At 35.1% G+C, this 13022-nt stretch overlaps 2 long non-coding RNA genes across 2 annotated transcripts in view; one reads left to right on the top strand and one right to left on the bottom strand.

Annotated features, from left to right (window-relative positions):
- The window catches only part of LOC110569193 (uncharacterized), a 52675-nt gene extending 43470 nt beyond the window's left edge, over positions 1 to 9205 (bottom strand). Inside the window, exon 1 of the long non-coding RNA XR_002479328.2 lies at positions 9101 to 9205. This is a non-coding gene — a long non-coding RNA (uncharacterized LOC110569193). The remainder of the gene's footprint in view (positions 1 to 9100) is intronic.
- The window catches only part of LOC105720171 (uncharacterized), a 35669-nt gene that overhangs the window by 8815 nt on the left and 13832 nt on the right, over positions 1 to 13022 (top strand). The window contains exon 2 of the long non-coding RNA XR_001108086.2: positions 12106 to 12215. This is a non-coding gene — a long non-coding RNA (uncharacterized LOC105720171). The remainder of the gene's footprint in view (positions 1 to 12105; positions 12216 to 13022) is intronic.

The raw sequence follows: 13022 nt of genomic DNA, 5'->3' as shown, positions 1-13022 counted from the left end.
TGTGGCTCCAAATAAACCTCTTTTCTTTGTAAATTACCCAGTCTCAGGTACTCCTTTACAGCAACATAAATGGACTAACACAGCAACAGAAGCATAAACATTAATTCATTAGCTCATTTATTTATTCAATGTTTATTTTGTAATTACTACAAGTTGAGCATCAGAAATCTGAAAATCCAAAGTCTGAAATGCTCCAAAATCCAAAACCTTTTGAGCATATGATGATTAAAGAAAATGTTTATTGGAACATTTTGGATTTGGGATGCTCAACCAATAAGTACAATGTAAATAGTCCAAAATTTTTTTAAAAATCAAATCTGAAACCCTTCTGCTCACAACCACTTTGGATAAGGTATACTCAGTCTCTATATAGGAAGTACTAAGTGCATTACTTTGAAAGAGGGAATTTTAATAAGTAAACAAATGAGCTATTCAGATACTGGTGAATCTAAAGAAGTAAAAAGTATGAATTTCACTGGGGGTGAGATTTGGTGCTTTTACATCATGTAGTCAAGAAAGACCTCTTTTAAAAAGTGAAGTTTTACCTAAAAATTTAAAGGATAAGAGAATCATCATAACAAGAACCTGAAAAGTAATATTTTATAAAAAAGAGATAATATGTCTCTTTAAGTGAAAAGACTGAAAAATAAGTCTAAATCCAAAGTTTATACTAGGTGAAACTGCTGAAGTTGTATGTCAAAACAGTCAAATCTTGAAAATTTCATACTGTATTTAGAATATTTATATTATACTTACTGGTTGAAAATTCCAAATCCCAAATGCTATAATGAGAATTTCCTTTAAGTGTCAGTCAGTGCTCAAAAAGTTTTGGATTTTGAAACATTTCAGATTTTGGGTTTTTAGAATTGGAATGCTCAACCTAGAAAGATTAACTGACACACAATAACTGCTGTAAGAATTATGTGTGTTTCTGAGTATTTATTTACTTAATCTCGCTGAAAATTGGTTTACAAATTCTATGTTACTAATTTTGAACTTGATTCAAATCATAAAAATGTAATCATTGTATAATTTTTTGAGGTTTTCCTTATTAAGATTTGTAAAGTTTGAAGAAAATTGCTGAATGGTTTGCAAAAACTTTTAGAAACTGAAGAAAAAGTAGTACAACTTTACAGAGCAGAACAAATAACATATTACACAAAATGAAACTCTACAAGGATAATAACTGGAAATTAAAACAGGAGAAAGCAGATTACAAACAAATAAAAATACTATATAGCAACAATCTTTAGTCAACATGGAAGCATTTAATGTAGGAAATATATGTTTCAATTGTGGTTTCTAGAAGACTAAATATTGGAAGTAAACTATTGCATGAATAACTGCTAAGTTATATTAAGAATATGTATTTTACCTCTAGAGACAGCTATTTCATAATATATCGTGTGACTATTAATTTTATGTGTTAATTTGACTGAAACTTGGGTACCCAGATATTTGGTTAAGTATTACTCTGGGTGCATCTGTGAGAGTGTTTCTGGATGAGATTAACATTTGAATCAGTAGACTGAGCAAAGAAGATTGCTCTCCCTACAGAGGATGGGCTTTGCTTAATCCAGTGAAGCCCTGTATAGAACAAAAATGAGTGTTGTTTCTCATTGTCTGTTGAAAGCATCCATACATGTGGTATAAAATATGAAATCTTATAATTGTTTGTAATTTTAATCTAATCATTGGTTCTAGAAAGAAGGAAATAGATTATTGACATACTAGACACATTCTCAAGTGTTATCAAAGTTTTATTTACAAACACCTATGTATCCCTTCTTAGTGGTTCATGAACACACAAATTCATTTGAGAACTGATGAAAGCTATGAACACTCCAACAACCTACAAATGTTTTCTTGCAATTTCAGTGTTTCACAATCACCCTGAAGGTAGTTTAAATATCTCAGTTTAAGAACTCCCACTCATTCCTCAGAATAAGTTTTAGAAATATTCTTATCCCATTCTACCAATTAAAAAAACCCAAATATTAAAGAGGTAAAATAATTACTTGCCCAAGTTCACAAAGCTAATGAGAAGCAATACTGAAACTAAATTCAGATCCACCTGAATCCATGTTTGATCAGTTTTCATCATATACTTCAAATCTACTTTTTTAGGATTTGTTTTTATCACTTAGCATCTGATTTTTTTAACTTGCAATTCAAGGAAGTTAGGAAAAGATCTGCTTCTTACTGTTGTCCTCTGGCAATTATGAGTTGAATTTTGACACCTGTACTATCAAAATAGAATGATTAAAAATGCCTGTCTGCTAGGTTTGACTTTTTAAAAGAATGCCTCATTAGCTGACACAGAAAGACATTCCTACTGCATGCCTTACTTTGATTTCATAAACTGGGCACTGGCATTATGGTCTGGTATAGCTATAAGGTAAAAAGGCTTATGGTAAGTTCATTAAGTTCAGGGTTTGGCCTAAGACATAAACTGCTTCTAGATGCAAAAGTGTATCCAAATTGTATGATATTTTAAGTAGCACAATACAAATGTAAAAGATCAGTGAAGATTCTAGAATACAGATGGAAATGACTTTTGGCTTGGGAAATGGGGTCAGGTCCAAAGGCATTGTGACGACTTCTGCTCTTTGAGAAAGCATCATAGTTGCATTAACAGTCACTCTTCCATAGTCACTTGAAAATTTCTAATTGAAATATGAATCCCAAAGAACATCTCATTGTCTATGATTTTTCCTTTAAAGGAAAAAGTCTAGAAGGAAAATTTATAAATGAATATAATTGTCAACATGCAATTTATTAAGAAAATAAATTTACATGTTACCTATATTATGATATCTAGTGTGTCCTTGGTTGTTAATGAGAACTGTATATTCTATTGGACTTCTAACTGGCCATCAGAAAAATGTAATACTTTAAAATATCCTTCCAATTTAACATTTCGAAAGAAATTAACTGTAGCATTAAATCACAATGAAATAGTGCTAAAAAAAAAAAATGCCATAAAATGAATCCTTCAACAAGAGAAAGTCACCAATGACTATTTAATTTCTCTTGAGACCAAGGGCTCATGATCAACCACTAAATTCAAAGTTGCTTTTTTTAAAAAAATGACCAGAAATACTTGGAAAATAACCAGGGCATTTTCAGAAATGAATGTGGCATATGGAGGAGAAAGTGCAAGGTTCATGGGCCAGCTCTATCATGAACACCTACACTATTTCCATCCTTAAATGCTTCTTTTACCTCACAGCTTAAGGTATGTGTACATATACATCTTAAAATATGTATATAATATGTATATACATATTTTAAGATATATATATATACACAATATATAATATGTAATATATGTTTTGAGATGGAGTTTCACTCTTCTTGCCCAGGCTGGAGTGCAATGGTGCGATCTCAGCTCACTGCAGCCTCCGCCTCCCAAGTTGAAGCTATTCTCCTGCTTCAGCCTCCTGAGTAGCTGGGATTATCGGCATGCACCACCATGCCTAGTTAACTTTGTATGTTTAGTAAAGACAGGGTTTCTCCATATTGATCATGCTGGTCTCGATCTCCCGACCTCAGGTGATCCGCCCACCTCGGCCTCCCAAAGTACTGGGATTACAGGCATGAGCCACCGCTTACACAAAATTCACTCATTTTTAAATATACAATTCAATGACTTTTAGGACATTTATAGAGTTGAGCAGTCATCACCATAATCTGGTTTTAAAACATTTATAACCCTCCCAAAGGTTCCTTTGTGCACCTTTGTGATTAATTCCTAGTTCCACAACTAGCTTCAGGCAAATATTGATCTATTACCTGTCTCTGTAGATTTGTTTTTTCTGGATATTTCATACAAATGTAATCATATAATATGTAGTCTCTTGTGAGGGGCTGCTTTAACTTACCATGGTTTTGTGATTCTTCCATGTTGTGGCATAGACCAGTAGTTTTTTTATGGCTATTACTCCATTGGATAGATAGACCACATTTTGTTTATGTATTCACTAGTTCACGGACATTAAAATTGTTTCAAGTTTACAGCCACTAAGAGTAATGTTGCTGTGACATTCAAATACGTCTTTTCATGTGTAAAATATATGTGTAAACATAAATTGTGTTTCCTTTTGGTGGATAAGTAGGGGTGGAGTTTTTGGATTGTATTTGTCATGGACTAAATTGTGTTCTGCCAAAATGTGTATGTGACTGTATTTGGAGACAGCATCTTTAAAGAGTTAATTAAGTTGACACAAGGTCATAAGAGTGAGACCCTAATCCAGTATGACTGGTATTGTTACAAAATGAGGAAGAGACACTAGGAAGGCCTGTGCATAGAAGAAAGGTCATATGAGAATAGAATGAAAAGCCCTGTGTCTACGATAAAAAGACAATAAGAGAAACCAAGACTGTCAACACCTTGATCTTGGACTTTCAGCCTCCATAACTGTGAGAAAATTAATTTCCATTATTTACATCTCTGAGTTTGTGATATTGTGTTATGATGGCTGTAGCAATCTAATTCAGTAAGTTTATGATTAACTTTGCTAGAAACCGCTGAACTTTTCCATACTGGCTGTACCAGTTTTACATTCCCACCTACATGTGGGAGTTCCATTGTCTACACATTCTCACCTTTAATGATACTGGCTGTTTTTTCTTATTATCGAAATTCTAGTGAATGTGAAATTCACTAGAATTCTACAATGTGGTATTCTAGTTTTAAATTGCATTTCCTGATTATATGAATCATCTCTCTCTCTTTCTTTGCCTCTCCACATGCATTCATCAAGGAAAAGCCATGTGAGGGCATAGTGAAAGGCAACCAACTACAAGCCAGGAAGAAAGCCCCCATCAGAAACCAGATTGGCCAGAACCTTGATCTTGGGCTTCTAGCCTTCAGAACTGTGGGAAAATAAATTTCTGTTGCTTAAGCAGGCTAAGGTGTTTTGTTGTGGTAGCTCAAGCTGACAGATATACAAATTCGTGGAAGTTAGCTAAAATTTGACTCCTCACCTGCATGTGGAATAGGCTCAGAGTTTGGGTTACTAATTGAAGACTTTCTCACAACCCAAGACCCAATCAGAGTCAAGCTTCCTTGCTTTTTTATGGACTGGTTGTTTTTCATCTCACTTAGATGAAGGAGGCTGCTCTAATAGTCTTCTGCTTTACTCAGGGCCCCAGGTTTCAGCTTTAAGCCACTGTTTTTCTAGCCCCAAGTAAGAAATAAACACTAAGTACTAGATTGTAGGGCCTATGTCAGGATTTTCTTCTCCCTAGGATGTTTACAGGATTAATATAATTGCTTACTTTCTTCTTTTGAGTTCTCTTTCAAAAATTTGGGATTTCCACTCATTCTCCTGAGTACACCTATTCATTTGTGTGCATTTGTTGTTGCTATTGTTAACTTCTACTACTATGTGTTTTTGAGGGGGTGAGGAGTCTGTTGGATATGTTATTCATGTTGCCAAAATCAGAAGTCTCCTTTTACAAATCTGTGAACATAGATTTTGTGCAAAATCAGCAATAAGTGCAATGCACCTTCCCTGGATAATTATGAAAAACTCGATGTCTAATGCTATTACAAATCAGCTTGTTTATTTCATTAAATTCATAAGCTGTAATAATTCCCATGAATATTTTTGTTCCCCTAAAATTCATATATTGAAATCCTAATTCCCACTGGGATATGGTATTGGAGATGGAGCATTTGGAAGATAATTAGGCTACCCAGGTGAAGCTCCCATAATTGAATTAGTACCTTCATTAAAAAAAGACACAGGGAGCTTCCTTTCTTTGTGTCTATGTCTCTCTCTTTTTCTATCTCTATTCTCTTCCTCTCCTCCTGCCATGTGAGGACTCATCAAGAGACCCCCATGCAAACTAGGAAAAGGGCCATTGAGGTTCATTAGAACCTAACCATTCTGACACCCTGATCTTAGACTTCCTAGCCTCCAGAACTGTAAGAAATCAATTAATATTTTTAAGTCTCCTAGTCTATGATATTCTGTTATAGCTACCCAAGCTAAGACAGAAATTAATACCAAGAAGTAGGGTCCCATTATAACAAACACATAAAAATGTGGAAGCAGTTTTGAAACTTAGTAATAGGTAGATGCTGGAAGAGTTTGAGGTGCGTGCTTGAAAAAACCAATATTGGGATGAAGGGAATATTAAAAATAAATCTGTTAAGCACTCAGAAAGGGAAACAAATATAGAGAAAGTACCCCTCTTCTTGAAGAATTCATAAATAATTACGTACAGAAGGTTGGTATAAATATGGATGGTAAAGGCCATTCTAGTGAGGTATTAGATGAAAATGAGAAACATATTATTAAGCAATGAAAAAAAGGTGTTCTTTGTTATAAACTTTCAAAGAACTCAGCTGAAATGTGTTTGTATTCTAGCGTTTTGTGGAGAGCAGAACCTGTGAGTGATAGAATTGAATATTTAGCTAAAGAGATTTCTAAGCAAAATGCTGAAAGAGCATCTTGGTTCCTCCTGACTCCTTACAGTGAAATGAGAGGAGAGGGAAACGAATTGAAGATGTTAAGGATTGCAGATGGCTACAGATTGCATGATGCTATACCTGGAAAAGCTTTGAGAATCAATAATAAAATTATCTCAAAAAATGACTAGAGATTGTTATGCAAAAAGAAACCAGAATTTAAGATTTTGAAAATTCTCAGCCTATGTTGAAAAAATGAGAAGGTATGTTTATAACAGAACACCAAGGGGGTAACTGACCAACATTTTGATAAGGTAATAAGTGAGTGTATGAACCATGAACCTCATCAGTCATCTCAACAGAGGCTAGGAATAGAGATGAGGTTATCAGCAAAGATACAGCCAATCTGAATTAAAAGGGAAAAAGAGAGTGGAATAAATGGAAATAAAGGAACACTGTCAAATTTCTTAGCTTCTACAGGACAGAATGATAAAGCTATTCAGCTGTAAATTTGTAATAGCCTTCACAAAAAAAAAAAAAGAAGAAGAAGAAGAAGAATCACCCAAAGGCAATTCAAAGAGCATCAGGTTTTGACGGAGCCGAGCTTCCAACAGAAGCCATGGGGCAGGGATTTCTGACACTTCAGAGGTATGATTCTTGCCTGGCAGGGGCTTATATTCTATAGTGGGCTAAACTAAGATAGCTATTTACCATCTAGAGCTGTATTATTGAGGAACTTCTCTTTCTAAAGAAGCAAAAATAAACAAAACTCCCTTTGAGAAGAAGCAGAATTTTTCTAAACTAATGAAGAGCTTTAAAAATTAGATTTGTATCAGCTCCAAGAATGTAGCAGAAGTAATTGCTGTTTTATGGAAATCATTCTTTTATTGATGTCTTCTTAGGCAACTTTTTCAGCTTCCACTGAATTGCAGTCAGTTGCTCCCCAGTCTCTGAGCACTGCTAATAGGTAGGGAAAAAATGAAGAAAGGATATAAGGAGGAAATTCAAGTCATAAATATGCCAACTGAATGTAAGCAGCATTAATTACAGGCACTTGGGGATGACAGAAAATTAAAATACCCTTCTACAAGTTGCTGGAGTTTTAACCTACACTCACTCTTTTATTAAAATATTTCACCATATACTTTGGCAAGATCTGCATCACCTTACTCTGTGGTATCTAGAGCTGGAACACCAGACTCGAGAATTCAACTCTCAACCTTTTTGTACATTGTGTTCTATTAGGAGACTGCCATTTCTCACATAGTCTGCCGACCAAATGGCAAGAGATGGTTAAACTGATATTTTCTTAAGCTTTTATGTTCTCCTGGAAGTGACCATTACAGATTTATATTATACTGCACTTAATGTTTATAATATATATAGAATAAATGATTTATTTCACCTAAGTCAAACTTTAGGTGGGTAGTCCTCATTGTATAAGAATTCTTGAGGATGACATAATTCAGAAGGTAGATGAAGCAGAAATAATATGAGCTTGATTGACAGCCAGAAAGACAAGAGCTTTGTCATTTATTGTTGTATGAAAACATCAGGTCCCTCACCTGTAGAATTGAGATACTGTCTCCCTCTCAGGATTGTCATCAGAATTAAAAAATAGAGTACATGTATTGAGCATTGAGTCCACCCCTAAGAGCTCAATAAATGTTCATTTTTCTCCTCAGCCTTTCTAAAAATTTGAATTAATTCAGAGAATTTTACAACTATAAAGCTGAAAAGAAATTTGAACATATTTTAACACTTATTACTGGTGTGGAAACAGGCTAGGAGATATTGAGTGGGTCATATTCATTTAGAAGATGGCTCAAAGCCGCATTTCTGATTCTTTACTAATATTCAGCTAAAGCTGCTGGTTTTCTGCTTCTCTCCTTGTTGCTTAATAAAAAGGCAAGTCTGTGCTTCCTCTGTAATAACAGAGAATGTTCTTTTTCTGTAGGATTTAAAAATGTATAATTTGCTGTTCATGATATTTGTTTGCCTTGTCATTGTCTCCAGCCACTTGTCTGTACTTTTTCCATCTCTGTACTGTCCTTGTCATGCTGCTTGCTACTTCCAAGATTCACCTCTAACCTCTCACCTCACCCCGGGTACCAAGGATGTGCAGAAGTTAAACCTCTCCCTAACACACAGGCAGTAAAAGACCTTCTGTGCTAAAGACACAAACAAAACCATAGACTTTAGCTGATAGATAAAATAAGAAAACGACAACAACAACAAAAGGGGTGGGCAGGGGAAAGACTCCATGAAAGGTTAGACTTTTTAGACTTTAAGGGAGAAACCGCCTTTCATTCTCTAGGAGGACACGAGTGAGCTTTTTATCTAACCGAAGCTCAGGAAACCAAATAGCTGGAAAATGAAGATCATTAATAATTTTTCTTTTTAAGAGGTGTGATTATAAAATTAAAGAATGAGTCATTCCACTGTTTAGTCTATGAAAGTAGGAACTGGTTTTTCTTTTGTTTCTTTTTCTCCTCTCCTTCTCAAAGGAACACGCAGATGATTTAAGCAGCCTTCGATTACAACATACCTAAAATAATAAAGCAATTGAGGAGGGAAAAAAATCAGCTGAAGGTGTAAACCCCCTCCAGGCTAGATGACTGTGGTATATTTCATCCTCGCATTCTAAATCAATGCTAAGCAAAGCACAGAAATGTTTACCTTTGTCTGATCTCTAATTCCCTAAATTTATGTGGAATCATGCACAGATGCGCTGGAAACCAGCCTGGAAAAGCCTGGCATTTTAATTGATCCCAGAGCTTCTTGCCTCATGGCTCCTGCTGTGATGAAGTCTGCTACTTGTTCCAGAGATTCTCCACCTGGTTGCCTAGACACGGCAACTGGCCAATCAAGGTGTCCGTATGCAGCGAAGGAAGTAACCAATCAATTTTTTAATTTCCTTCTGTAAACGGGAGTGAATCAGGGTGGATTTGAAATCTCATTAGTCAAAAGTAAGACGTGTATTGTGCATTTTAACATATGTATTAGTTGAATACATTTGCCTTTTAGTCATAAATTCTGACGAATATCTGAAAGCCTGTTTCAGACAAGTTTGAACCTTGAACCCTGAATTACTTTTAAAAAATGTTTTATATTCTTACTAGCACACTCCATGTATAAAATTTGAATAGATTTCTCCCCTCCTAATTTAACATCTGCCTTCTTGAAAACCAGTTTCTTATCAAAATTTCCTTCTAAAGACAATTGTATTCTGTCAATTTGACTAGATCTATTCTCTCTCATGACCAATACTCTGGTGTAAGGCCCAGATTTCTTCCCATTTGAATTCTACAACAGCTAGAATATTTTAATATTTCTAGAACTGATCCTAGTTCCTCCAATCCATTCTAGAAGCCATCATCAGTTGTCATATAGTTTCTCCAATCCATTCTATAAGCCTTCATCAATTGTCATCTCTTCAGTCCTCTTCTGGAAAACTTCTACTCAAATGCAAGCAGTCAAGGGTTGAAGTGGGCACTTGCTGATTGACATATTTCAGTAAATTGTCTTGTATCTCTGATCTTTAGTTTCCTCATCTGTAAATATGGAAGTAATTAGGTCAAAGGGGATAATGTCTGTAAAGTACTTAATCAGGCTTATCTTCTATTATATGCATCTTCTATTAGTTTTTACTGTTATGTAATGTATCCTTTCTTCTTAATCTTTTAATCATTTTTCAAGATTTTTCATAATCTTGCCTTGATTCCATCCATCTGTCCATTCTTATTTCTAATAGCATCCTTCCCATATCTCATTTCTCATCACCATGTGTTCATCACTCTGATCAGATAGTCTCCTCATAGAATGTCAAATTCGTCATGTTACACTGGTGTCATTACTTAACTTCTACTGATCTTTTAACAGATACTCAAACTCAAGTGTCACCTTCTAGTGGAAGATTACTTCATTATATGCTTTCAAAAAATCATGTTAATTTACTTCTGTAGATTTTTCTCAGTTTGTAATTATACACTGCTAGTACAGCTATGTATTTAATTAATTAATGTTACCTCCCTGAAAATGCAGGGATAACTGTGAGAACAGGAACAGTGTAAGTTTTTGTTGGTTACTCTATTCCTGTGGTATGAATATTTGTTGAGAGAATATTGTCAAATTCTTACCTACTGCAATGGGCTCTAATATTGGCCCTTTCCCAGATCTGAAAAATCTTACCTTTTGAAACCTGATATTAATTCCACTGGAGGGAAACAATAGTTAAATAAACATTTTATTGAACACGTTCTGTGTGCCCTATACTACAATGGGTAATGTAGACTAATTATTTTCCTAAACTTCATGGAGAAATATTGGATAAAGATATAAAAATAACATTTACTTAAAGCAAGTACTTAACTCTGTGTGTGTGTGTGTGTGCAGGCGTGTGTGCATGTGTGCATGAATGTGTGTGTGTGTGTGTGTGTGTTGGTGGATTGGGAATGAAGCAGGATGGTCCAGTTAAAAGAAAGAGAGAACTGAGAAATCTGGCCTTTGATATTTGATCCTGAACAAACTTGGGTAAATCACTTCTCCTTTCTAGGCCTTGTCTGTAACCTGAGCAGATTGAATCAGTATTTCTTTAAGATGTCTTCAAACTTTGTGGGTTGAAATAAAACAGGCTACAATATCAACAAATCAGCTAGCTTTTAAAAAACTTCCTTTTAGTTCAGGCTTATATGGATAAATAAATGTATTTAGCAATATATAATTAGAATGTTATATTGTGCTTTTCTCTAGGATACAATAACATGAACATTTCTAGTGGTTCTACAGGGGACATTATAACCATCATTTTTTGTACTTTTAAAATGTATAAAATAAGTACAGTATCGAACAAAGACTTTCTGAGAGGCCTTGTGTGAGGGACTGGAGGTAAAATGAAGAATGAAAGAGGTGTGGTCTTGGACCTTACAGAGCTTACCATTAGTGCAGAGTTCATGCATTGTACTTACCATTTTATACTTACTTTTTTCTGTAATTGAGATCTTACACATTTCAATAGATAATTATTTACATGTGTTTCTTATTCTTGGTTGTTACTTATGTGCAAGTATTCTATTATCATCAAATTATAATTTTTGGAGGCTGCATTATGTGTGTGGGAGTGATCCTAAATCACCAAATTTCATGACACTTTTAACTTTTAAATATTTTATTTTGTTACTATGAATGTACATGAAAATTGTCAGAAAATGTACAGTAATATTTATTTAGAAATTGTTGTTGCTTTACATACAACAAATGGCTAACACATTTGGAATGCCTGTTATATGCCAGCATTTGTCATGATTATTTTATCTAATCCTCATAACTGTCTAATGATATTGTTAACACTCCCATTTAATGAATGGAGAAACTGAGGCCAAGAGTGGTTAAAACATTGGCCCCAAGTATTGTTCAATGTAAATGTGGGATTTCAAGTCAGGCTCTCTGATGGCTAAAGGCATGCCTTTTCCATGTTATGCTTTTGCATATACTCTGTTTCCTTCACATCACTGAGAAAAATACAATTGCTCTTGTAACACAATAAATTCTTAATAATTTTTATTGAATAATATTTTTAGTAAAATCATGAAATTCATTTTGGAGCCATATAAGTCTTTGTTTCTTTGTTGTTTCCTGTTTTCTAATAAATACTATTAGCTTTTTATTTTTGGGACAATGTCTAGCTCTGTCACCCCGGTTGAAGTGCAGTGACAAGATCACAGATCATGCAGCCTCAACCTCCCAAGCTCAAGCAATCCTCTTACCTCAGCCTGCCTTGTGATTGGGACTACAGGTGTGTACCACTTTACCTGGCTAATTTCCTTCCCTCCCTCCCTACCTCCCTCCTTCCCTTCCTTCCTTCCTTTCTTCCTTCCACTCTTTCTTTCCTCCTTCCCTCCCTCCCTCCTTTCTTTCTTTCTCTTTCTTTCTTTCTTCTTTCTCTTTCTTCCTTTCTTGGTCTTGCTCTGCCACCCAGGTTCAGGCACAGTGGCATGACCATCACTCACTGCAGCCTCCACCTTATGGGCTCAAATAATCTTCCCAACTCACCCTCCCGACTAACTGGGACTACAAGCCAGCACCACCACACCAGGCTAATTTATTATTATTATTTCTAGATTTGGGGATCACCCTATGTTGCCCAGGCTGTCTTGAACTCCTGGGCTCAAGCAACCCTCCCACCTCGGCCTCTTAAAGTGTTGGGCTTACAGGCTTGAGCCACTGCACCGGGCATTGATAAGCCCTATTAGATTCAGTGGAACTGTCTAGGGGAAAGTAAATGGGGAGAACAGAAAGAAAAATAATTCTGGAGCTATTTTATGCCAACTCGTGAATTTACATTATTTTATGTATTTGGAGATTTTTCTAAAGACGTCTGTTTTCAAAGCACCAAATTTTGTGTTTTGGTTGCATGATACTATATGATCTTCAAAACAACCCTATGAAGTAGGTACTGTAATCATTTCCTTTTTAGGGGTAAGGAAATTAAGCCTTTGCAAGATTAAGAAACTTGCCCAAATATTTACTCTGGGTTATAATACATAATGCTTTTAAATACCAGCTTGCCTTTATTCACATCATAATAAATAGTGAGACAACT

This window comes from Aotus nancymaae, unplaced genomic scaffold, assembly GCF_030222135.1.
Source record: "Aotus nancymaae isolate 86718 unplaced genomic scaffold, 86718_ANA_hifiasm-v0.15.2.pri h1tg000059l, whole genome shotgun sequence".
Taxonomy (NCBI): domain Eukaryota; kingdom Metazoa; phylum Chordata; class Mammalia; order Primates; family Aotidae; genus Aotus; species Aotus nancymaae.
The sequence above is the reverse complement of the archived record's forward strand: the minus strand, read 5'-3'. Positions and strand labels throughout refer to the sequence as shown.